The following is a 26,354-nucleotide window of genomic DNA, read 5'->3' as shown; positions in this document are numbered from 1 at the left end:
GGGGACACAAAACCCCGGATCATATTTACACAAGTGTGGCTGATGCTTACAAAGTCACACCCCTCCCCCACCTCAGACAATCTGACCACCTTTCATTGTTTCTGCTGCCCAAGTACTCTCCAGTCATCAAACGTGTGGAACCAACCATCAGGACTGTTAAAGTCTGGCTGGATGGGACTGATGCCTCTCTCCAGCAACAGTTCTCACACACAGACTGGAGTGAATTTTCTGCTCAGGCAACCACTGACCACAAACTCTTTTCTGTTCCATATTAACATGTGTGTGGATTGAGTGACCACACAAAGAATGATCATAGCATTCCCCAATCGGAATCCGTGGATGAACCAGGAAGTCTGCATTCTGCTCTAAGCATGCAATACAGCCTTCCAGTCTGGAGCCCAGAAGGCCTACAGCTTCGCCAGAGCCAATCTGAGGAGGGGAATCTGCAAAGCCAAGTATGAGCACAAACAGGGAGCACTTCAACTCTGCTGATTTAAAGTCACCTCCAAACAGCCGTGTGTCACTCCCAAATAAGCTCAATCCTTTTATGCTTGTTTTAAAAAGGGAACATGGAGTCAATGCTCAAAGCAGAGCCACTACCAGGTTAGTAGATGCTCACGCTCTCCAACTCTGATGTGTGTGCTACTCTGTCCAGAGTGAATGCAAGGAAAGCAGCTGGCCCTGATGGCATCCCCAGCCGAGTATTCAGAACATTCGTGAAGCAGCTGGCTGAGGTCCTCACAGACATCTTCAACCTGACTTTGTCATAGTCTGCTGTCTCAACCTGCCTTAAGACTGCAACCATTGTGCCAGTGTCAAAGCACTCCGCTGCAAAAGCATTCAGTGACTTTCGACCCATTGTACTTACCCCCATCAATGTGACGTGCTTCCTCACCTAACTCAAAGCCTGTCTGCCACCCACTCTGGACACATACCAGTTTGCCTATTGCCTGACCCCTACCAGGGTCAATGGTGGCTTAGTCAGGTAAATCTGTGGGTTACTGGGCTAATGATCGGAAGAATGGGGGTTTAAATCCCAGGACTGCCAGGCTTCCAGCGAATTCTTTCAGGGGGTTGAGTCCTTGAGCAAGGCCCTTAACCCTATCTGCTTCAGGGGTGCTGTACCTTGGCTGACCCTGTGCTCTGATCCCAGCTTCCTAACTGGGATATGCAAAATATAATTTCACTGTGCTGTAGATACATGTGACAAATAATTGAATCTTATTCTAATTGTGAATTTAATCCTAACCCATTTCCACAGCACATTCTGCCACTCATGCACTTAGATCCTAACTGCATATGTATGGCTCTGTACATGTACTTTGCACAATAACAATAAAGTTGTATCCTATCTAATATTGTTTAATTTAATTAATTAATTAATTAATTTATTTATTTATTGTGTTTGATTATGCCAGTTTGAGATTTAGGAGATTAATAATAATCAGCAGTATTATCTTTGAGTGAGTAGCTCACAGGCATTTGGAACATTACTAAAATATCTTGAAAAAATGTCTTATTATCTCCCAAATAATCAGAAAATAAAGGTTTTATGCTATTATAAAAAAGTGAAATAAGGCTACATTACTAAAGGTATCTAGTACAATAAAAAGTTATGTAATAATTCATGTAATTTGACAACAATCCCCCTCACCACTCCATATTGTTGTGTGTGCACCTGATCAAGTTTAGCCCATGATTTGATTGTCTCTCTATACCCAAATGATTCCTCACCTTCTTTGAAATCCCTTAGAGTTTCTTTTAATTAAAGATGAGAATTTTTGTACCTCGTTTATTCACAGCAACGTTCAGACCATCAGACCTTTTAATGAATTAAACAATACATTACCCTCTCATACTGTAGAAAGTTTGTAGTTCATGTCATAGTAGGATTACCTGCGCTAATGAAACCAAAAGTAGTTTCACAGAATTATATACAAAATACAGTGGAACCTCGAATTACGAGCATAATTCGTTCCGGAAGTGGGCTCGTATTCCAAAACACTCGTAAACCAAATTTAATTTTCCCATAAGAAATAATGGAAATTTTAATAATTCGTTTTACAGCCCCAAAAAATAAATACATTAAAATAATTAATAAAAAAAATATATAAGTAAAATTAACCTGCACGTTACCTTTCAAAAAACTAAAAAATAAATCCCAGCAGATAAGTGTTTCCCTTTTGTGCACGCAGGCGCTGTGTATGTGTGTCTGTGTGTGTGTGTGTGTATGTGAGGCTAGAGTAAGTGGAGACTTTTGCTTTCAGCCCCTCCTGTCTCTCTTTCCTCATCTTACACATTAAAACTTTCTTCTCTCGTTTAAACACACTTACACACACTTTAACGAAAAGACTGTTGCTCGCGACAGCGTAACAGCTCGTTAATCCATGCTGGTGTAATGATGAGATGGACAAACTTGTCGATGCCCGATCTTTTATTTGCTGCATTGTCAGGTTATAGTACAAACTTTCGGGTGGATCCTGCACTTAAATCCAACAAAAAAAAACTACTGAAGAACAAAACTCACGCTCTATATTCTAGTTTACATCTCGCATTCACGTTTACACACACCGGACTGCATTACCCACAATGCATCTTCCGTACTGGACTACACTTCCGTAAACAGCAGTCATAAATCAACGTCTCTTTTCTGCTTCACTGTTTTATCTGAAAATTAGCAATAAACATCGCTAATGATACTTGCGTGAGCGCAAACTAACAGAATCACTGCTGTAAAGTAAAACAAACAAACAAATGAACCGCCACTTTACCTCTGTGTGTGTCAGTGCAGAGTGTGTGTGTCTCTTGCCTTAATGCCTGTGCGTGTGTGTAATTTGACACTGTTCCAGCTATGTGTGTGTGTGTGTGAACTTCTTTGTATTGAGAATTTCTTTTGCTTTACTCACGCGCACACACACACGTGTGTTATAAGAAACAGTATACGCGCTGTACACACGCGCTTCTGAACACCAAATAAAATATGTTATACACACACGTGGTCACAGTGTTATAGTAAACAGTGTACGGATGTTGATTATACCAGTAAGAGACAAGCACTAAGTCCCAGCAGGGAAGACGAGTATGCACAATTTGCAGCGCAAGAGAGAGAAAAACCGTTGGCTCAGTTGTGATCACGTGACACTCGGCGTCAAAACAAGAAGACATGCATGATACTCGTTGCTCGTAAACCAAGACAATGCTCGTTTTTCAAGTAAAAATTTATAAAAAATCTTTGCTCGTCTTGCGGAACACTCGTAAACCGTGTTCCTTGTAATCCAAGGTTTCACTGTATTGCTAATTGGACTTGGCTTGAACATTGCACGACTCATCTAACGCATGCTGATCTGATAATAAATGTATTTTTACTGAATTGTCAATGTCGGGTATTCTCTGTTCAACAGTGTGCCGTGACAGCTGAAGGTCCTTTACTAAACATTTCAAATTTTCATTTTTGGAACAAAGAATAGCAACAGCATCACTGAGGCACTTTTCAACAAATTCCACTTCAAGATATGGCTTTTTTGCATGAGCAATGTTCCATGCTAGTTGATATGATGCTAATATGACCGTCTCTAAATGCTTGGTAAATTTTCGGAAGAGCTAAATTTGCTATTCTGACTGACATTTCTGTGTCTTTACCTTGTGTTAACGAAGTTCAATGCCTTTGGGAAATTCCTGGGCTACGGTAGAATGGAGGAAAGTGAAAGGCGCTCAAGTTTTAAAGCCTTAAAATGCGACAGCGAAGGATGACTCCCTCCCTCCTCTCGAATAAAGTAGCCCAAATAAGAGAGGAGTGAGGGGGCTACTGTACACACACAAACACATGCTAACGCCTGTGCGCAAACACACACACACTAAAGGAATCGCTGCCCTCAGACAGAGAGAGACTCTGGATCTTTAACAATGAACCTCTCTAATGACACTCGCATACACACATCGCCACAGTTTTACAATAAACAATACACACGCACGGACGAGTGACAGTGCAGCAGCTTTAAGGGTAATGTTTGGTCAGGTCTGTGATTTATACATTAATTTCTAAATGGACTGGACGTATATTTATGAAGCCACTAAAAAGATTAGAATCCAAACCATTACATGTTACGTGCCCTGTGCTCATTAGCATCATTAAACCTGATGATGTCACAGCTACACATGGTCAGGGACTTTTCTATCCCATCTTCAGTGAGACTTGTGTCTATTTTGGGCGTCTCCGAGTTCAAGCAGTTAACATTTTATTCTGAGTTTGCTTACTACCTAATGAGATGGAATAAGATGGAGCATTACATGTTACCTGCCCTGTGCTCAGGAGATTTAGACCTGATGATGTCACAGATACACATGGACAGGGACTTTGTGTCTGTCTTTGATTGATACAGTTTTTTGTATCCCATCTTTACTGAGACATAACTGATGTCTATGTTGGGCGTCCCTGAGCTCCTGTAGGTGAAAGGCGCAGCCTAAATCCTGTTTACATGAAATGAACCTGCTTCCAAGCAGGTTTAAACTTAAGGACATGTAAGAACGAAACAATCCAAGATCAGGACAAATCCACAACAATTAAATCCAACTAACTGTGTTAGCGACGTAAGAACGGACCCAAGACCTGCACTACAGAAAAAGGCGCACACACACACACACACACACACACACTAGGAGGTAAAACACAAGACAGAGATAAGATACATTAGAAAAACATGTCTCACACACACAAGAAAGACAACACAAACATTCAACAATGTTGACAAAATCACTGGAGAAATATCTCGCACACAAGTTATCTTCTTGTTAGAGTATCCTCCCTCGCACATTAAGACAAGATAGTGATCAAACTGGAGAAACGTGTCAAACTTTATACAAAAGAGAGAGAGATGTATCTTGCACCTTTGGATCAGTAGAAATGTGATCGACCTGTGTTGCTCTGAAATGTGCAAACAAGCGAAAAAGTGACAACCTAACATTTCACTACTTTGTCGTAATGAGGTAATGAGTTGAGTTAGTGGGAGGAGATACAGTAAGCAGTAAACATTCCTTACAAATATAGCAAAAAAATAAGAATAGTTTGTGCCAATTAGCAAGTAATGAATATTATGCATAAATGTATTTACGGTTGGTGTGTACAATAGTTTGGTGATTGTTGATCAGTGTGTTTGTGTGTGTTGATTTATCAGTCCAGTCTCAATGCTTTGAGAAAGTTGACTTAATGTGTGTGTGTGTATGTGTGTGTGTGTGTGTGTGTGTGTGTGTGTGTGTGTGTGTGTGTGTGTGTGTGTGTGTGTGAGAATATGTGTTGAAATTCTATTTTCTTTGTACAGTGAGACCGCAGTCTGTAGTGAAAGTCCATCCAGCTGAGAGTGTGGGCTTACAGTTGGTTTTACACCTTCATTCATGAGAAATTTCACTGCAAGTCCCAGTTTGACCTGAACATTCCTAGCAGATTATTTCCTTGTTCTATAGTATATGAACACCGATCAGCCATAACATTAAGGTGGAAAGTGTCAGAACACACTGTCACTACTGTTTAGTTGGCAAAGTGGGACCTACTGTAGAATCAGGGCAATAATGAGGGTAACTGAACACACGGTGATACTGTATGAAAAAATGTGTTGTGTAAACAAGTGATAGGAAATCGATTGTGCATATGTTATCATTTTAACCTTGGCATTAATTTTTCTCTGCGATTGTACTGACACCTGCCGACCCAGGAGAAGCTCATTCTCTCTTCTCTTTGTTGTTAGAGACCATGACAGAAAGGCTAAAAAATCATGAATGGATAATCTTTTAATCATTTGGTGAAGTCACGTGGTAAAAAAATCTACAGTAAAACCTATAGTTATGTTTTATAGTGAAAGTAACAACATTTCCATACACACAATGCAGCAAGATCACACAGGGCCGAGTATAAACTGTGTGTCCATAAGAAAACCACTTGTTAGTGAGACTAGTCAGGAAAAAGGCTTCAGTTTGTTAGGGAGCATAAAGATTGCACTTTGGAGTGATGGAAAATGTCATGTGGTCTGATGAGTCCAGATTCCCTCTAGTCTATAGTGATGGGCGTGTCAGGGTAATAAGGGAAGCACATGAAGCGAATCACCCATCATGCATAGTGTCCACTGTACAGGTCTTTGGAGACAGTGTTATGATCTGAGGTTGCTTCAGTTGTTCAGACTCAGCAATGTTATATAGTAATAAAGTGAAGTCAGCTGATGACCTAAAAGTACTGAATTACCAAGTTATCACATCAGTAGAGTTTTTTCCACCCTGATTGCACAGACGTATTTCAGGAATCATATTGTGCGAGTGGTTCTGGGAGCGTGAGGAATCATTTTCACACATGGACACCACACTGTGTGCTGTAATCAAAGCTGAAGGCGACTAAATGAAAGCCTAGTGAGCTTGATTTAAAAAAAAAAAAGTGCTCCAATCAGCCATGAAATACACTAGTATTTTACAAAATGTGTTATAGAGTCAAAGGTCAATCCTCTCATTGACGATCTACAATAGGGGAGAAAGTATGATATGTGATGTTAAATGAGTGTCAGATATAAAGCACATATTTAAACAAATACAGTATGTAACTGTGCAATTTAAAATACAGAGTCATACAATCACACACACACACACACACACACACTTGGATGTGAAATATGAGAGAGATGTGACAATTGCACACGAGAAACTTCACATAGAAGAGATAACACACATTATAAAAAGTCACACACACAAGAAAGACAACACTAATACAACACATATGACACACTCACATGAGAGAGAGAGAGAGAGAGAGAGAGAGAGAGAGATGTCTTACCCCTCTGCTCCATCGTAGAAATGTAATTACCTGTAGCTTTTTTAATAAATTTGTAATCAGACGTCTTTATTAATTAAAAATATGAGAGAATAGATGTTCATGCTGTAAAGGTAAAAACAGTTCTAATCTCTTCATCATTTCATATCAACAGCAAAACCCAAACCGACTGTGAGTGTGGATCAGAGCTCCATCTACACTGGAGACAGAGTTACTCTGAGCTGTGAGGGTACTGGAGGGACTTTTCTCTTTTATGAAGATCCGAAATCAAGTCCTCTCCCTAAAGGAGCTTCAGATGCCAAGACACTTGAAGTGACAGTTTCTAAGGAAGGAGAAATAAATTACTACTGTAAAGCACAGGAGGGGGAGTCCGAGTCCGAGTCCGAGTTCAGTGATCCAGTTAAAGTTACAGTGAGCGGTACGTCACTACAGCGTTAAAGTTAGTAAGTCTGTGGAAAAAACTATTTATTTTTAAGAAATCATTCAAATTGTGTATTTATATAAAATCATATTTAAATAATGTTAGTCGTACTGTATGTGTTGAAGTTTTATTATCATTGTACAGCGAGACCAAAACCCACACTGACGGTCCATCCAGCTGAGAGTGTGTTCATTGGGGAAAGCGTCACTCTCACATGTGAGATACAGACTGGAGGATCCTGGCAGTACCACTGGTATAGAGATAAAACAGAACTTACTACTGGAATAGAGGATAGATACACAATCACTGAAGTTAAAAAGTCTCATAAAGGTGGTTATACATGTAAAGGAACACAATCATCAGACCCAAAATACACAGAGACCAGTGCTGCTGTTACACTGACTGTATCAGGTGAGTGGGTTTTATTGCTGTTTTGTTAATGTTGTTTGTGTGTAACAGTGAAAAGTGTAGGTGTGTATTCTGTATAATAGCTTAACATGTTCTTTATATAGACATAATGTATGTTCGTCATTTTACTGATAAACACACGGCATGTTAATAAGTTTACAGCCATCAAGTTCACCTCATTAACACGAGTTACATGAACTAAAAGCTCAGTAATTATTTATTATAAAACAGTCAGGAGGTAAAAGAATCAGGTCAAGTTTAGTATTTAAGTTGTAAAAGTTTTCTCCTGTAACCTGAAGTCATCGAGCTTTTGGGTTCTAATATCTTTTGAGATTGGAAAACAATGTTTAGTTTTTTTTTAATCATTTTATTAAGTTATAATAATGTAATAATAATAATCTGTGAAGGAGAATAATTTGATCAATAGTGTCAAAAGCTGCACTGAGGTCGAGTAATACAAGCATAGTTACACAACCCTGATCAGAGGCCAATAGAATGTCATTTACTACTTTAACGAGTGCTGTCTCTGTACTGTGATGAGAACTAAATCCTGACTGATACAGTTCATGTATGCCATTTCTATGTATATATGAGCATAGCTGCTCCGCTACTATCTTTTCCAGGATCTTAGAGATAAAGGGGAGGTTTGATATTGGTCTGTAACTGGACAGCTGACAGGGGTCAAGGTCAGGTTTCTTAATTATTGGTTTAATAACTGCTAATTTCAAAGATTTTCGAACATAACCAATGCTGAGTGAAGAATTAATTATTCTCAACAGGGGTTCTATTATTGCTGGTACTATCTGTTTAAGAAAATGTGTCGGTACAGGATCTAATATACAGGTTGATGAATTTGAAGAAGAGATGAGTGAAATTAGTTCATTCTCTTCAAGGGGAGTAAAGTATTCTAGGTTCTGATCTGACATGGCTAGATTAACATCTGCATCAATTACATTGTTCGGTTTCAAAACCTCAATTTTATGCCTAATATTTACAATTTTATTATTAAAAAAGTGTATGAAGTCCTCACTATTGCATGATGTTGTTGTGGAGATTTCTGCAGTGGTCTTATTTCTGGTTAATTTGGCTACAGCATTAAATAAGAATCTAGGATTATTTTTATTATTTTCTATAAGAGTGGAGAGATATGTTGATCTAGCTACACTAAGAGCTTTTCTATAGTTCAGGATGCTCTCCTTGCATGCTATTTGAAATACTAGTAATTTAGTTTGACGCCATTTACGTTCTAATTTCCGAGCGGTCTGTTTTAAAGTGCGCGTGTGATCGTTATACCAGAGAGCGAGTTTCTTATCTCTAATAATTTTACTTTTAACTGAAGCTACATTATCCAAGGTACACGGAACGTCGAGTCTAAATATTCAGTCACCTGATCGAGTTCTGTGGGGTCAGACAGTGATCTAATCAAAGTTGGGAACTCTGGGAGATTACTGATGAAACTTGCTAATTTTTTATACTTAATCCGAATAATATTATTAAATCTAAAGTGTGTCCTGCTTTATGAGTGGGTCCTACTACACACTGATTTACCCCTAGTGAGTCCAGTATGGACATAAATGCTGTTCTTAGGGGGACTTCTTCATTTAAAGCTACATACTCATCCTGTTTAATCCAGGTTTCTGTTAAACAGAGTATATCAAACTCCTGATCCGTGATAATTTCATTAACAATAACTGCTTCAGATGCGAGAGATCTAATATTTAACAGATGAGAAGCGTATTCCCTGTTCTCTATTTTGGAAGAGACCATGACAGACAGGCTGAGTGAGAGGAGCGGTTTCCTTTTATCCACTAACTGTTTGCTTCCATCATACAAATCACACTGGCTTATTAGTCTAACCTGTAATATTTCTCTTCGACATTTCACTAATTTTCAAAATATGTAACATTTTTTGCGGGATGATTGGCAACCCTACCCAGGGTCCTTACGACCTTGTACGAGATAAGCGGTATGGAAAATGAATGAATGAAATTCACCACCGTAAAAGAGGTAACAATCATGGCCAATAATCCATAGTGAATTATACTGGAATTATAATTTTCACTAAATATGTGACTAAATATACAGCAGTTATCAATTAAATATGCTTAAAATATGTTAAAATGGCAGTAAGTGAGTTTCAGGAGGAATTTTAGCCCATTCTTCCTGGCAGAACTGCCTTAGCTCCGTCATATCACTTTAGCTCTGTCATGCCATAGCTTATCTGTAGGGTTGGGGTCTGGGCTCTGACTTGGCGGATTTTGTTTTTCTAAAGCCATTCTGTTGTGGACTTGCTCCAGTAAATACTAATCTGTATTTGCTACTGGTTCCTAAATTCATGGCTAAATCTGACCCTGTGCACTAACCTACTAAATAGTTTGCTCTAATAGATCCTTCACTGCGTGTGGCGATAATTACAGAAGTCTGCTGCAGGTTCATAGCTTCTGTCGTCACAAGTTGGAGCACATAAAGGGATAGGTATAAAAAAAGGACTCAAGCACTCAAGAAAGGAAAAGGTTTTTGTGTGCACCAGAAAAGCTCTTAGGTGCAAATATCCTTTCTATGACAATTCATAGCAAATCATAGAGCATAGTACAGAACAGGTGGTAGATAAATTGAGACAGTTCTTAGACAGTTCTGCTTGAGTTCGGCATGTCCTGTAGTGGAGTCCTTGGTGATTTGTCAGTATAGCTTAACATTTCATAGCAAATGTGTAGTTAATTCATAAGTGATTACAGCTTGTGCCATCACAGACACAAGTGACCAAAAATGTTTAAGAATGTCCATTTTTAGACAATAACTCCAACAGTTGGGGAATGTGTAGAAAGGCTCCTTATACACTGGGAAGTTAAGCATAAGTGTGTGTCCTCTGCAGATGTCTTTTAGTTCAGTTGGGTTTATTCTGCAACAAACAGAAAATGTAACAAACAATGAGGAATTTAAAAGTATATTTAAAGTAAAAGCATTTCCTGTTGTATCTTCTTCTCCTTATTCTCCTTAGGCCTATATGTTTGTTGTTTACCATTTGTAAATTACTTATTAACGTTAATTCTTTAGTCATTTCTATACATGTACATAGACTGTCCTACCATTTACTTGTGTTGTTTGTCATAATACAGTTTCACTTACAAACAAACTAACAAGAAGTAAGCAAGCGTAAACTCAGTGTAAAAGTAAAAGAAGAAAAGGTCTTATGTAATATGATCCTTATATAAGCCTATCATAGGGGTTCTCAAACATAATATGCGAAGGTCTGAATCTGATTTCCAGTCAAGGTCAAAGGTCCAGAAAGATTGTTAGAAGCAAAAAATGTTTTATTAAACTTGCGTATTCCTTACACACAATGTACATTTGATTTTAAGAAGGTCTGAGAAAAAATACATTCAAGCTCAGTGAAAAAATGCCACTGTTTGACTGCAATCAGATACTTAAACTTACATTCAAGTGTCAGAAAGAATTAAAATACATACAGAATTTGTGCCAAAATAGTTGTTTGTGAACCTAAACAGCCCCAAATTTCAGTATTAAAAAGTTTACAGATGTTTAAAACCTTTAGGAGTCGGCGGACCCACCGGTGGAGACACTTGCATTTTTTTCAGGTAATCGTGAAAAGAGCTTTAAATGCTCCATCATGTTTGATTATACACATAAGTGTAGTACATTTTAATCTGTTAAGGGCCTACTTTTATTTGTAAAATGAAGAAAATAAACAGGGTGCGATTTTAGTCTCAGTCTTCGAGAAAATATGTTTGAAACACGTCACCAACATGAACTGAAACTGTGAATCCTGTACACACAGTAGGAATTAATAGTGTAATGTACGACTTTAGCCATTTATATGTTTATAAGTAACTGAAAAATACACAAATGTCAGGACGTGTCAGAAGTTCTTCAGGGCCCCAGAACACCTGCAGACTCCTAAGGGTTCAGAAAATAGTTTTTCAACTTCAAGAGAAAAATCTTCATTGTGTGATTTTTATGCCTAAACAAACTAAATAAGCAAAGTGTATTAATTTTAAAAGGACTGACCTTACAGGACAACACAACAACACACTTTAATACCAAAATAATTTTAAAGTAAAAGTTACATGATGCCCTAAGGGACCGTTCGCATGTTATGTCTTAAAAATGTATACATGCCAGTCACATCGCTTTCTCCTTCTTTCCAAAAGGCACAAAAAGTTGTGCTGTCATGGCGTCCGGTGTTGTGTAAGGGGATTATCTACATACTGTAATTGTAAAGGAATTATTTTCTTTTTCTTATTTTCTTTACGCTCTTATGCGACTTAAAAATCACAGAGGGGGAAATATGTAAGCATATATGCAGCAATGTGACAAAATGATAATAGTAATTAACAGAATATGGATCTTAGTAAAATAATAAGAGGTAAAGGGACGAAACAGAGGTGAGCCAAGGACAAAAGCAGATGTCATAAAGACAGGTCGTAAGTCATAGCAAAAAGGAGATTGATGTAATCTCAGTGTACAGTACAGTGTGTACCCAACGTCATAGGGGATGGGTAATGATGTAATGGTGTTCAGTGTACAGTGTGTACCCAACATGCATGATGTAATAGTAACCCTAGACATGATGTAATCTCAGAAGTACACGTGCAACATGTGCACCCACAGTTGCGCACACATGACTATATAAGAGGGCATAGACAAATACCAAAAAGACACGAAATCAGTTTTATGAATAATAAGTTCAATAAGAGTAGACACAAAAAATAAAATAGTATGTGCATCTACATAATGACAAAACAAATATAAAAATACAAAGTATAAGGCCCAACATAAAAGTACCAAAAAACATAGGGGGTCTGGGTAAGCATCAATAATAAAATAGACTATATAAAATCACATATCAAACCTTCTCTGAGCCAGAACAACACCGACAGGAAGATCAGTGAGAGGAATAAAAGTCACAGAAATGTCACGATTAAGAAGTGGTACAGATGCTGGAGGAAAATCTGTTTGGGTATCAACAGAGGCACTCTCGTTAGTTTGTGTACTAACAGACACTTTAAAATCATCTGAGTAGCAACACTTATGTGACAAACAGGCTTTAGGACAGAAGGAGCTGGAGTACTAGACTCTGGCCGTACAGGCCTAAAAGCATGAGAAGGAGGGCTATTTACCTCCAAACGCAGTCTTTTAGAAGGACCGGGTTTGGAGTCATCCTTCTTGTAATACGTAAGCCCCCTCTCGTCTAGAAAATGCATGAATAAAACAGGGGGCTCAGACTCATCCTGGGTGAAACTCACAGAGGCCCGGTCCATGGCAGGTTCAGGAGGGTTGTAATCCGTTCTGCCCTGGCTGTCCGAGTCGTCCAGAGGGATGTAGTGAGCACTTGAGCTATTACAATCAGCTACAAGATTAAAATAAAATACACAACACAACAAATTGGGAAAACAAGACACGAAATTAAAATAGTGCGACAGAGATGCTTGCCCATGGCCTGTCTCTTGAGAACTGTATAAAGTAAACCAGAAAATGCAGGAATGTATAGTAAAAATAAGCGCCACCCCAATATTTTTTTAATTAAACAAGAAAAGTGCAAAGATAATGGAAAGTAATTTGCAAAAAAAATGAATTATAATGGGAAAAAATATAAGCACGTGGTCAGATGACAAGGTATAGGATGTAACAGAACTGGCAGAAAAAATGTACGTACATAATGGGTGAAATTATTGTAAAAAGTTGGATTATAATGGATTAATAATTTGGTAAGGAAAAAAAGAAGTACAAAGGAGGGGACAAGGTGTGCGCCCCTCCCCTTCCTAACTGTATATAATGAGGCTGCATGTAACTGTCACATCAGTCTGCTCTTGGTGATGCTTGGGTTTACAATCTAGGCATTACAAGTGCGGCTCACTTAGGTTTTAATGCTGCAATAATTCCTGCCTTACTTCATCCAGATGTGCACAAAGTCCGGAGTCTTTCTTTGGTTCTTTTTTACTAGAAATACAGTATTTGTTTAATAATTAGGCAACATTAACAAGTGAATTTCAAACTCTGAATTGTTAACATACACTCCATCATTAGCATTTACATCATAAATGTTGAGAACAGAACAGCAACACCTGATTCACACACTGTGCTTTTCTGTGTGTGTGGGGGGGGGGTCGGGGAGGGGGGGGGGGGTCTGATGAGTCCAGATTCACTCTAGTCTATAGTAATGAGCTCGTCAGGGTAAGAAGGAAAGCACATAAAGCGATGCACCCATCATGCATAGTGTCCACTGTACAAGACTCTGGAGACAGTGTTATGATCTGGTCACATCAGTAGAGTTTTTCCTCCCTGATGGCACATGATTTCAGGAATTAAATTGGAAGGGAGTTTCTGGGAACATGAGGAATCATTTTTACACATGAACTGGACACCACATTGTGTGCTGTAATCAAAGCTAAAGGTGACTGAATGGAAGCTTAGTGAGCTTGATTTAAAATTATTTTTTTGGGGCCATTTGCTCCAATCAGTCATGAAATACACTTGTATTTTACAAAATGTGAAGTAGGGTCAAAGGTCAATCCTCTTATTGACAATCTACAATAAGGGGACAAAGTATGATATGTGATGTTACTATAATATGAGTGTCAGATATAAAGACTGTTGATTCATGATTACACACTTTGAAGCACATATTTAAACAGACATCATGTAACCATGCAATTTAAAACAAACACACACACACACACACACTTGGATGTGAAAGATGAGAGAGATGTGGCAATTGTACACAAGAGAAACTTCACATAGAAGAGATAACACACATTATAAAAAGTCACACACACAAGAAAGACAACACGAATACAACAAATATGACACACTCACATGAGAGAGAGAGAGAGAGAGAGAGAGAGAGAGAGAGAGAGAGAGAGAGAAATGCGTCTTACCCCTCTGCTCCACTGTAGAAATGTAACCAACTGTACCTTTTACAATAAATTTGTAATCAGACGTCTTTATTAATCAGGAATGTGAGAGAATAGATGTTCATGCTATAAAGGTAAAAACAGCTCTAATCTCTTCATCATTTCATATCAACAGAAAAACCCAAACCGACTGTGAGTGTGGATCAGAGCTCCATCTACACTGGAGACAAAGTTACTCTGAGCTGTGATCTGCAGGGTACTGGATGGACTTTTCTCTTTTATGAAAATCAGACATTAAATCATCTCCCTGAAGGAGCTCCAGATGCTAACACACATAAAGTAACAATCTCTAATGTAGGACAAACAACATACTACTGTAAAGCACGCAGGGGAAACTACGAGTCAGACAACAGCGATCCAGCCGCGATTACAGTGACAGGTACGTCACTACAGGGTTAAAGTTAGTAAGTCTGTAAAAAAAAACAACAACAATGTATTCATTTTTAAGGAATCGGTCAAATTGTGTATTTATATAAAATCATATTTAAGTTATGTTTAATTGTACGTACTGTATGTGTTAAAATTTTATTATCTTTGTATAGCGAGACCAAAACCCACACTGACAGTCCATCCAGCTGAGAGTGTGTTCATTGGGGAAAGAGTCACTCTCACATGTGAGATACAGACTGGAGGATCCTGGCAGTACCACTGGTATAGAGATAAAACAGAACTTACTACTGGAATAGAGGATAGATACACAATCACTGAAGTTAAAAAGTCTCATAAAGGTGGTTATACATGTAAAGGAACACAATCATCAGACCCAAAATACACAGAGACCAGTGCTGCTGTTACACTGACTGTATCAGGTGAGTGGGTTTTATTTCTGTTTTGTTAATGTTGTTTGTGTGTAACAGTGAAAAGTGTAGGTGTGTATTCTGTATAATGGCTTTAACATGTTATTTATATAGACATAATGTATGTTTGCCATTTTACTGATAAACACACGTACAGTAGGTCGTCAACGCCTGTTACCGTCGTGCTCACCGCCGCAGGAGAAAATAAATCAGTCACATTTCGTGTCATTCATGAAACGACCGCCAGGTGGCATTTTCATTCGATGCAGTTTTCAAATATAATTAGAGCTTAAGTCATAAAAAAGTCACATGTTGTATCAAAGAAATACTAGCGATGGTAATTTCCACATCCGAGTACTTTATACAACAAACATGAATAATCAGAACCAGAGCTATTGATATTTACTGTACAACAAGGAGTTTAAAAAAAAGGTTAAATTTTGTTTGGACTGATGATTCACCAGGTGACAATTGTATTTGTACAAAGAATGAACTGTTATATAGCCTGTGTTTGGCTCATTGTTATTATAATTTTTTTTTATTTTACATTTTAAAGACATTAAATATAAAAATAACTGGAAAAATAGACTTTCAGAATAGAACATTAGAATAATTTTAAAAATTCACTCTAAACTGCTGTGTTGTTTCTGTAAACACCAGGTTATTTTGACCCAACAACTGTTTTATTCTTTATTCTCTGGTTTCTCCAAACGGCAGCCTGCAACATGTTTACAATATTACTGTTATTGTGTCACAAAGTGTAGTATTAAGAGTTGTTTAGGCGAGAATGTGTGTGTGTACAGCTCAAAACCTCCATCAGTTATTAAAGATAGCGTCTATTTAAAAAACTGCCCCAACGTTTCGGAGATTTGAGCTCCAGACAATGCCCATGTACATGCATCCTGTACCCCACCCAGTGCAGCCTCACCTCTAAAAAGTACTTCTGAAAATTACTGCTGGCTGTGATGTCTCTGTAATGTTTAAAACAGTGGAGGTATTTTATTTTCTGTATTTCTAACTGATATTCTTTGGTATAATACGGTTATAGTATAATATATCACGGCTGTGTGACGCATCCTGTACTCTGTGTTCCAGACTCTTTGGTGGAGACTGTTGATGTTTGTTTTAAAGATTTTCTTGTCTTTAAACTACACAAAGCAGTGTCTTCCCACCTGGGAGTTTCTCCCGCTTACTGTAGATCAGATTGATGGACATGAGTCCTCATCTGTTACATTTTTGGTGACAACAGTTTAATGGTTTAAATGGTTAAAATAAATAGTTAAAATATTAAGATGGGGAATGTTTGATGTCATGTGGGCATTATAAGATTCGTATTAAAAACTTCTAAATAAAAAGTGGCAGCTGGCACGCCTGAAAATAGATGAAGGCTTATTTTTATAGTCCAAATAATAATGCTTTTTTAATTTTTTGGCTATTGTTGTTTACTTACAATACTTGTTAATTTAATTTAAATGAGGTTTGGGTTTGGGATGTTGAGCATCGTGATCCTTCTCTTCAATTCCCTACGTAGTCTATTTAGTGCTCAACCGGACGCACGTTTTCTAGATCGCACCGGCAGAAGTAGACTAATGATTATGAATATGTCGGGAAAAACAGCAAGAAGACCATTTGAATCTGACCATTTTAATAATTCATTGATAAATTAGTAATTTCTTTGGTTTCGGCTGCGGTGATGAAGGTAATCATGTCATCTCGTCGTCTCTGCAGCAGTGGATGTGTCTATAATTCACGTCTCATACAAATTACATCATCTGATATTTGTTTTCCATTAGTTTATATAAAAGCAGACATTTTGCTTTCTGTAAGTATATATTTTTCACGTCTGTGAGGCGAATATACACGGAGTTTCGGTTTATTTTCTGACGAACTCAAGTTCACAGAACCGATACAGAATGGGCCCCTGTTTACTTATTTTAGAAAATCATAACATTTTGTGCACTTAAATAAAAGTAGAGTCTTATAAAGTCTATGTAGCTTATATAGTTTTATTGTATAGTTTTTGTATATTAATCTGACAACTTTTTCTGATGCACACTCAAAGTTTTCTGGCTACGCAAGTGTTACACATGATAAAATATAAAGGCTCAATTTTAATTTTAAATCTGTACTGTAATTTTAGTACTGTGATTGTAAATCCGTTTAATGTTTCACTTGTATTTTATAAGGTTTTGCTGGCGGTGGTACAGCACAATGGGGGTTATTATTTAATAAAGAAAATTATGATGATCATAACAGCCTACTGCATTTCATTCTTATAATAACGCAAAACACAACCGGGGCTGAATGACAACGACATTTGCTGGCGCAGTAGCACGTCCTGACAATTTTTTTATTTTATGCTAATTTAGTTTCATTTATTTCAGTTAATAAATCTATTTATCAAATAGTAATAGTAATTTAATCAAATTTAAAGAACACAAAGTATAAGATGACACAAGACCCTACACGTAGCTTTCCTAATTACACATGATAAAATATAAAGGCTCCTGTGTTATTGTTTACTTCGCTTAAATTCGATCCTAATAAGATTTAATAATTTTTTTATTCTACATTTGTACTGTAATGTTAATACTGTGATCACGAATTCATTTAATTACAGTGTTTCAATTGATTTTATCCGCTACTACGTGCAGCTCTGAAGGAGCTGCGGCTCATTAATCCTGCAGAGAATGAACTAAGGCCTGAGGAGTCAGTAGTTATATACTGTAGTTACTGTAGTTATATAGCGCCACTCAGCGGTAAAAGCCAGCAAATACAAAGCCAAGTGCTGTTGCCGTGAGACGCAAAGGTAAAACCATTATTCCGGTAGAGGACCATCTGTATGTGTGCATTAAATTGGGTTTTAATTAAATGTGTAAATAAGCAGATGATTAGACTGTGAATACAGAATGTTTTATACATCTCCTACTGAGTGTCAGAGATTTCTACATGTGTACTGTGTTTATAGAACTTTAATGATGACATTAATTTGTTCATCTGATGTGTGGTATCAACACTCCACATGTTTATTGATGTTTATACAAAACACAAAGTGTTAAAAACAAAAACATTAACATTTATGGAGTTTTCCAAAATATCTTCCAGATGTGTAGTTTTTCATTTTCCAAATTACTTGTCACTCTGTACACCCATGATCATGAACTGATGTAGAGAGAGATTGAAGACCTGCTTCATATTTTCTGACTCTTACCTTAATCACAGCGAAGATTTACATTTAATATCCTTCTTCATTTTCATCACGTGTCTAAATGTAAATTCTCAGTCAGTCATAAGTTGTTTTACATCATCACATAGAGAATATTATTGTTTTACTGTAGAAGTTATTAGTGTAATAAACACTACATCACATTTGAATTGTATTTCATTTCTAACAGAAAAACCTAAACCTGAACTCACATCAAGTCTTACAGGAGACGTCCTGACAGGAAACTCAGTGACTCTGACCTGTACACTGAATCTGGAGTCTAATGGGTGGAGGTTTTACTGGATTAAGGACAGACAGAGCAAAGAGACTAAAACTGAAACATTTAACTTCACCATCACACCAGTTAGTGTCTCTGATGGAGGTCAGTACAGGTGCAGAGCTGGAAGAGGAAACCCAGTCTACTACACAGAATACAGTAAAGAATTCTCACTAAAGGTTAAAGGTAAGTAAGATATTTTCTATAAAGTGATTCTGTACAACACTGAACATATAAGCAACACGTGAGCAGGTTTTAAAAAGTCTTTCAGTTAAATCACTGTATTAAAGTTAAAGAGAGACAGTGTGAGCTCGGCCGAGCAGGACTGGTGTGAAGTGAGCTGGAAAAGTTTATATGGAAACACACTAATTTATCTTCAGAAGAAAATGTCACCAAAAGCTGTAAAAGTCTTTTAAAAGCTGCTGAACCTGTGTGTAGTCGCTCCCAACACAACGGCTGAAATAAACAAACCATGTCAGTTTGTTAATGCACAAAAACGAAACATTACTTTTATATTTGTTAATATTATTGTGCCATTATTTAGATTCATTTTAACAAAGGCATTTCGAATTAATAATATGTGAAGCCTACATGTATAAATGACCTACTTTTATTGTTTATGTTTACAGATTAATTGAATTACAGTGTCATGAAAAAGTGTTTGCCACCTTCCAGAATTTTTATTTTTTTATTATTTAAATCACCAAACAAATTTTAATATCACACAAAGACAACCTAAGCAAATTCAGTTTTTAAGGAAACCTCTATCCAAACCTACGTGGGCCTGCGTGAAAAGTAATTGTCCCCTAAGCCCAATAACTGGTTGTGTCACTGTTGGCAGCAGCAACAACTGCAACCAAGAGTTTGTAGTAACTGGCAGTGAGTGTTTCACATTGCAGGCAGAAAAAAACAAAAGCGGGTAAATACTTTTTCACAGCACAATGAATGAAATGAACTGCGATTCAAGAGCAAGCAGGTCATTGTGAACTGATAGTGTAATACAGCGGCCCATGTGGCAGGCGAATCTGTAGACAACAACTCTGTGGATTTCCAGACGGGTAGATCAGCGGAAAACGCGCTTGCTAGACAACACCGCCAATGATAGCAATCAGGTAAAACACACGGCACCTGGCCACATGCCCACTTAAGCCCCCGAAACCGACACCCAGTGTGCGAACATTAGGTAGCACCCGGTATGAGAGCAAGTCATTTCAGTAAAAGAGCTCAAAGACAAAGGTACAGACAAAGTCTAAGCTCAAGAGCAAGGCAAACCACACTATTATTATTATTATTACTATTATTATTATTATTATTATTTATCAAGGCACACAAAGATGGACAGGTTCCTTTAATAAGAATAAATAAGGATAATATAATGATCATAGTCTGAGTCACATTAAATACAGAAAGCAAGTAAAATCAACTGGTATATTGACATAACATTAATAAGATAAAAGAAATATTAGAAACATAAACTCAGGAAAAACAAGGTTATAAGTTAACTGTAAATTCTGGTCACGCTGCTTCTCTTGTTGGCTGGAGCTCATTTTGGAGCTCAAAGAGTACGTGGTCCTGACTGACTGCATAGAATCCAAAGGCTGAACCGAAATGAGACTGACTTTGGTTAATGTCATATATAATTAAACCAAGCTTTAAAACAAAATCCTGGCCTAGTTTATGTACTAATTTAAATATAACCACTTATTTGGACACAGATTACAAATATACCATGGAACTTTAATATTTTTTCTTAACAGAAAATTGAGAGAAAATTTAAGAGAAGTTTAAGAGATGCTGCATGAGGCCCATTGGTTTAAAGCACTTTATTGGACATTACTCAAACTGGTTAACTGTTTTTCCTTTAAAACCATGCTACTGGTGAAGTCATGTTACGGGTATGTAGACACTTGACTAGGGAGGACCACAGACACGAGACAAGATCTTATTATTATATAAATTATAAAAGGTGTAGGAGAGAAAAATAGAGGTAAATAGATAAAAGAGAACTAAACAAGAGTAAAAAGAATGAAAGTGTGCATGTGTGGGTCAGGAGCAGTGTCCAGCAGGTATGATGGCACAAAGCTGGTAGCCTGGGAAGGTGGGCAGCAGTCGCTGAGTGTCGAGTAGGGCTGCACAATTCTTGAGAAATTGTAAATCACGATGTTTCTCAATGGGAATTAAGATCACGATTCTCTCACACAATTCTCTCTCAGATTTTAGTTTTTTCTTCCAACAAAAAACATTGATTACACTTGAGAAAAAAAAAGTGTTGTCTGCACAGGACTTTCAACTCTCTTGTACTAAAATAAAAGTCACCTTTCCATATTTTTATTTAAATAAAGTGAAAAGTTGTTACACATAAATAGAATTTTAACAATAATACATTAAAATAACGACTAAGTAGGTCTCAGACAACTATAGAACTTCATCACGTGTTAAATTATATTATTATTATTATTATTATTATTATTATTATTATTATTTTATCAGCATAAGGTAAATGTAACAGTGTTGGGTAGTTTGTTATTAAATACATAGTTTACAGTGTAGAGTTTATTGTTGTCAAAGGGTTTATTGCTGAATCTTAACACACTTCCACTAAACTCTTCTGTAGCTTTCACTCTGTTCTCAGAGTCTCTGTGTAACAACTCGAATCAACACAGCAGCTTTAATAATCTCATACTTTAAGTTATAACCCAAATAGAACTGCACGTGCCTGTCTCTGATCAGACAGTAGTGTGTATTTTAGTTTTTAGCGTGTGTGTGTGAGAGACATTTACCATATGCTGATAAAAATAACACAGATGCACAATCAACTTATGCCATGATAAACACAATTAAAGAAATGTAACATGCCATCTCCCCTACGCAGTTTCACACGATTCACTGCGTGGTGATTATGTTTCCAATCTTTCTGCGTGAGAAATTAAATGCTGGTGTTTGATACACCTATATGCATTAAGCAGACACATAAAGCCTTGAAAGGAGTCAATCAGAAACAGGTCGCCAAAATGTAAAAAAAGGAAAAAAATGGCTAATGATTGGCTAGAATTCCGATGTGTGAGAGTGTTGTGATATTGAGCACATGCAGGAAAGTCTGTAGTTTGAGCACAATGCAAGTGTGAGTTTCCTGGAGTAAGTGAGTGTTTAAGCGAACAAAAATAAAATCAAACTGCAAAACAGTTTTTGGCACATTTTCTGTTACACTGTTTGAATGCAACCAGTGACCTTGACTGATACAGCAATCCGGGATTATTGTCAAGTAAATAAGTGGACTCGTGAATACAGCGTGATCTGAATGCAGGGAAAACACTCGCAAGTGAATCGCCGTCATTTAGAAATTAGATCGCATGTATGTATGAATCGAGAGTGTGATTTTTATTTAAAAAAAATTTCTGATTAATTATGCAGCTCTAGTGCCAAGGGTCCATCCTTCATTCGTTAGCAGCAGCGACAGGTGGAAGTTGAAGGCACTGGGATTAAATCTGTGGCAGGCTGGCAAGGTAGGCGTGGCCACAAGCTGGAAAGCCGGTCACAGGTTAATGGTAGTTAACACAGCCTGGCATTTAAGGCATAGTAGTCAATCATAGTCGGCAGCAGCATTTCCAGAACCTAACACATGGAATCAGACGAGGCTGTTGTATTCCTGTGGGTGCGGCAGCAGTCCAGAACTGGGGCATTAAAGTCGAGGCAGTGGCTGATACCTTTATGGCGGCTGAGTCACAATAACTGGCCCTGACTGAACGCACAAGTGCTGGAGAAGTAAACTCAGTCCATTCTCTGATAGACACACAGTACGAAACTGAAAGCATACGTAGCTTATAGTTTAGCTGAGACCAGGATCATCACAGAGACAGAAAACATGTTTTCACTCTGTAGAGCTGATTAATGAGTAAAGATGAGTAACAAAGATTGTGTTACTCCTGAACTGTAGAAACTATAAATATATTTCAGGGTATTTTAGGCCCATCTAAATGCACCTAGAGAGAAGATGTGTTCCAATCGCCCTGAAGTACCCTGCGAAGTGTACTGAACAGAGTATTCAGTCATGTTAAGCGTGATTCCACACTTCAAGGACCGATTCAAGGGAAACTGCAACTGGTGTAGGGAACAATTGGGCAACGGGTCTTTACTTCACCGGGAAAGAGAATGAGAAAATAAAGTGTGGGAAAAAATGGAGCTAAAAAAGGAGTTATATGTTTATTATCAAGGGTAACATAGTATTAATAGGAATTCTTAGGATTTCATTTATCAAGAAATCCTTAGTATTATAAGGGCTCGTAATCTGTAAAAAAAATAATAATAATCTTTGTACATCTTGTTAATTAATCAGATAATTTATTTACAAGTTATATATGTTTCAATAGTACATGTTTTATAATGGTATCAGTTTGTTTCAATAAATATTTAATACTTAATACCCGTAGTGTAGGAAGGAAGTGACATCTGCGCTGGTGATGTTGCAGGGTGTTCCAAAAGGTACAGAAAGTACACTGTGGATCGGAACATAGCTAGAGAGAGAGAGTTGCACTCTGAGCCACAAACTCACATACACTAACACATGTACATGCGTCCGCATAGCAGGATGTTTAGAAGGAAGATGTAGATACAGACTGTATCCCGGGGGACTTTGACCCCTACCCTGCCTTGTGCCATGAATACAGGGGAAGGGCTCCAGGCCACTGTGACCCTGTACAGGATAAGCAGTATAAAGAAACCCGAAAATGAGTGAGAGTGAATTTTCCTGGCAGGCTGCAGCAGGTCTGTGTGAGTGACACATTTTCTGTACACTATGTTTATTTAGCACAGGACTGTCTATTGTCTGCTGTCTTGTAGCCCTATAAATCCTGAATGACACCTGATCTATATCATAATGACACCCAGGGCTGGACTGGGACAAAAAATCGACCCGGGCATTTTGACTAAAGACCGGCCCACTAGGTATTATTGGCAAAGCCATATAAAGCCTTTGAATGAAAACAAACGTTGTTCTGACAGCGATGTACACTGTCCTGTTGGTATATATGTATCAATCTAATAAACTTAAACCTACACTATCCTCCCTATTCTGGTATTCTAAACAGTACTTAGCGGAAAACAAAAGACTGCTCGGTCGAGTTAACCTCCTGAACTATCTACAACACATGGTGGAAACCTGAAATTAAGACAGAGAAGACTAGAGGTGAGACATAATCATTAATGAGTATTAAAATTAATAAATTACAGATTTAGTGATATTTTCATAAACTATTTATTTACCACATCAACAAACAGCATGGCAGCACAAAATACTTTTTTAAACATGGCAACCTTTAAAAAGTGAAAGGAGGCAGAGAAAGAAAGTTGAGAAAGAAATAAGGAGACAGAGAAAGAAATTTGAGAAAGAATAACACTTAATTGAATTTTTGATGCCATTTTACACACAGTACATGGCACAAGAACTGACAACACAACACAGAGATCACGATCGCTGGAGTGTCATTCAGAGACCTGGGCTGCCACAACCAGCTAAATCGTAACACAAATGCACAGAAATCAATTATTTTTCTACAATAATTAAATAGATTCAACATCTTTCTTCGACATAATTTCAGACTGCACAGATGTTAAGCTTACTGGGCTTACAGAGACTTAATATTTTTAGACTTAATATTTACCATAAACGATAATGGATTTCTATACATTTAACATCAAATGACAACTTTGGTTGTAAGATTCAGATAAGTATTTAAAAGCTATGCATTTAAAATGAGAATAAGAAAGAAAAGTATTTCTTTGTGCCCCCCTTTCCTTGTTAATGCCCTACCTGGCCCCCTGGAAAAACTTTGCTAGACCCGCCCCTGCACAGTTACCAGCTGTCAGCTATGAAGAAAAGGATTCTGGTGTTATTTGTCTCTCAGAAACAGTTCATAACTTCCCTTCAACTCATTCATGTCACCTTATAGATAAACCTGTTTCTCCATCACCTGTTCAACTCCGATGATTCAATAAGGACATCTCCTGGTTTCACCTTTATGTTTCTCTCTCACATATCCAAACCGATCATGACTAGCAGCTTTTATGGCTGGGGCTCCAGCAAACAGCTGATAAACCGATCAGCTGATCAACAGGAGAAGGTGGGGGAGAGAATGAGAGAAGCCGAGGCTGCTGCGCAGCGTAAAGACACAAGATAACTCCAGCTTTGTGTGTTTTTTTAATTTTTATTCTAGCTGAAATACAGGACAAATCGCGTTTCTTTTCACCTCAATACGTAACGCGTAATATTTTCTCTAAATACGGGACGATTACGTTTTTTACGTTTGGCAACCCATACTAACTAACTTTATCAATAATTCACTCTCAGTAACATCATAGCACCAGCATAGAAACTCTGTCATCATGCTAACTAGTACACAGTAGGAGTAATTGTAACTGACTGTGAAAAGTTAGCAAGCACAACAAAAATAAGCTACACCTACTTGGTTTATAAGTTTTTTTATGGTTTTACTTGGTTTTACTTGGGCTACCTCAAGTTCAGTTCTGAGCCAGAGTTTTGTAGTCAGGAAACATTTCCCTTACAGAAATGCGTTAAAACATCTAGCTCATAGCTCTTTAACATGCTGTCAGTGCCCAGATACGAGATGTACTGAGTACAGTGTCGAGGTCAGCGATGAGACCCACGTGCTCAAAAGGGAATCTTTTTCTGATAGATTTCAGGAGGACAGATTACATTTGCATCTGTTAAAAAGATGGTCTTCAGATATTTTCTGTCACTGCTGAAGATATTCTGAAAATATTCGGTTAACGTGACCTCTGTTTCAGAGTGTCCTCATTGAAAAGTCCAACAACCCTATCTATTATAGCATCAGCTAAAGAATATCCCTGGTGTCACCCTGATTTTAGTGGATGAGGAGATGGAGCGTGGCAGTGTAGAGGACGATTTTATATCTTGTGTGAGCGATCCTTTTAGCATTTAAATGTAGAAGAAAAATGATAGTAATTGATTTTTGATGGTCCTCTATTATTATGTATACACAACGACACTAATTTAAAGAAACTTACAGATATGTGACCATAATTCTGCACACGAGTCTAAATCTTTTTGTTTTGTTTTTTGTTTCCCTCACAGTGAGTCCTAAACCTGTGGTGATTATAAATCCTGATAGACAGGTGTACAGAGGAGAGAGTGTGACTTTCAGGTGTAACAGGACAGAAGGAGACACTAAGTGGACATACAGCTGGTATAAGTATGATAACACACAGCTACGAGACACAACACAGGAGTTGATCATCAGCTCAGTTAGAGACTCTGACGGGGGTAAATACACCTGTAGAGGGACGAGGAGAAGAGACTCTCAGCTCTCACAGATCAGTGCTCCTGTTACACTCTCTGTATCAGGTGTGTGTGTTTGTGTGTGTGTGTTTTGTTATAATGTAGGTGCTGGTACACATGACCTTGTGGGTGGAGATTTACCGATGGTGTAGGACGTGAGGAATTTAAACACTGTGATGTAGATGTTGGAGTTTGTG

At 37.7% G+C, this 26,354-nt stretch overlaps 1 pseudogene; it reads left to right on the top strand.

Annotated features, from left to right (window-relative positions):
- The first annotated feature begins 569 nt into the window (after nt 1–569).
- LOC128520480 (basement membrane-specific heparan sulfate proteoglycan core protein-like) overlaps nt 570–26,354 on the top strand; it is a 119,771-nt pseudogene continuing 93,986 nt past the window's right edge.

Source organism: Clarias gariepinus, chromosome 1, assembly GCF_024256425.1.
Source record: "Clarias gariepinus isolate MV-2021 ecotype Netherlands chromosome 1, CGAR_prim_01v2, whole genome shotgun sequence".
Classification (NCBI taxonomy): Eukaryota; Metazoa; Chordata; class Actinopteri; order Siluriformes; family Clariidae; genus Clarias; species Clarias gariepinus.
This window is presented reverse-complemented; position numbering and strand designations above follow the sequence as displayed.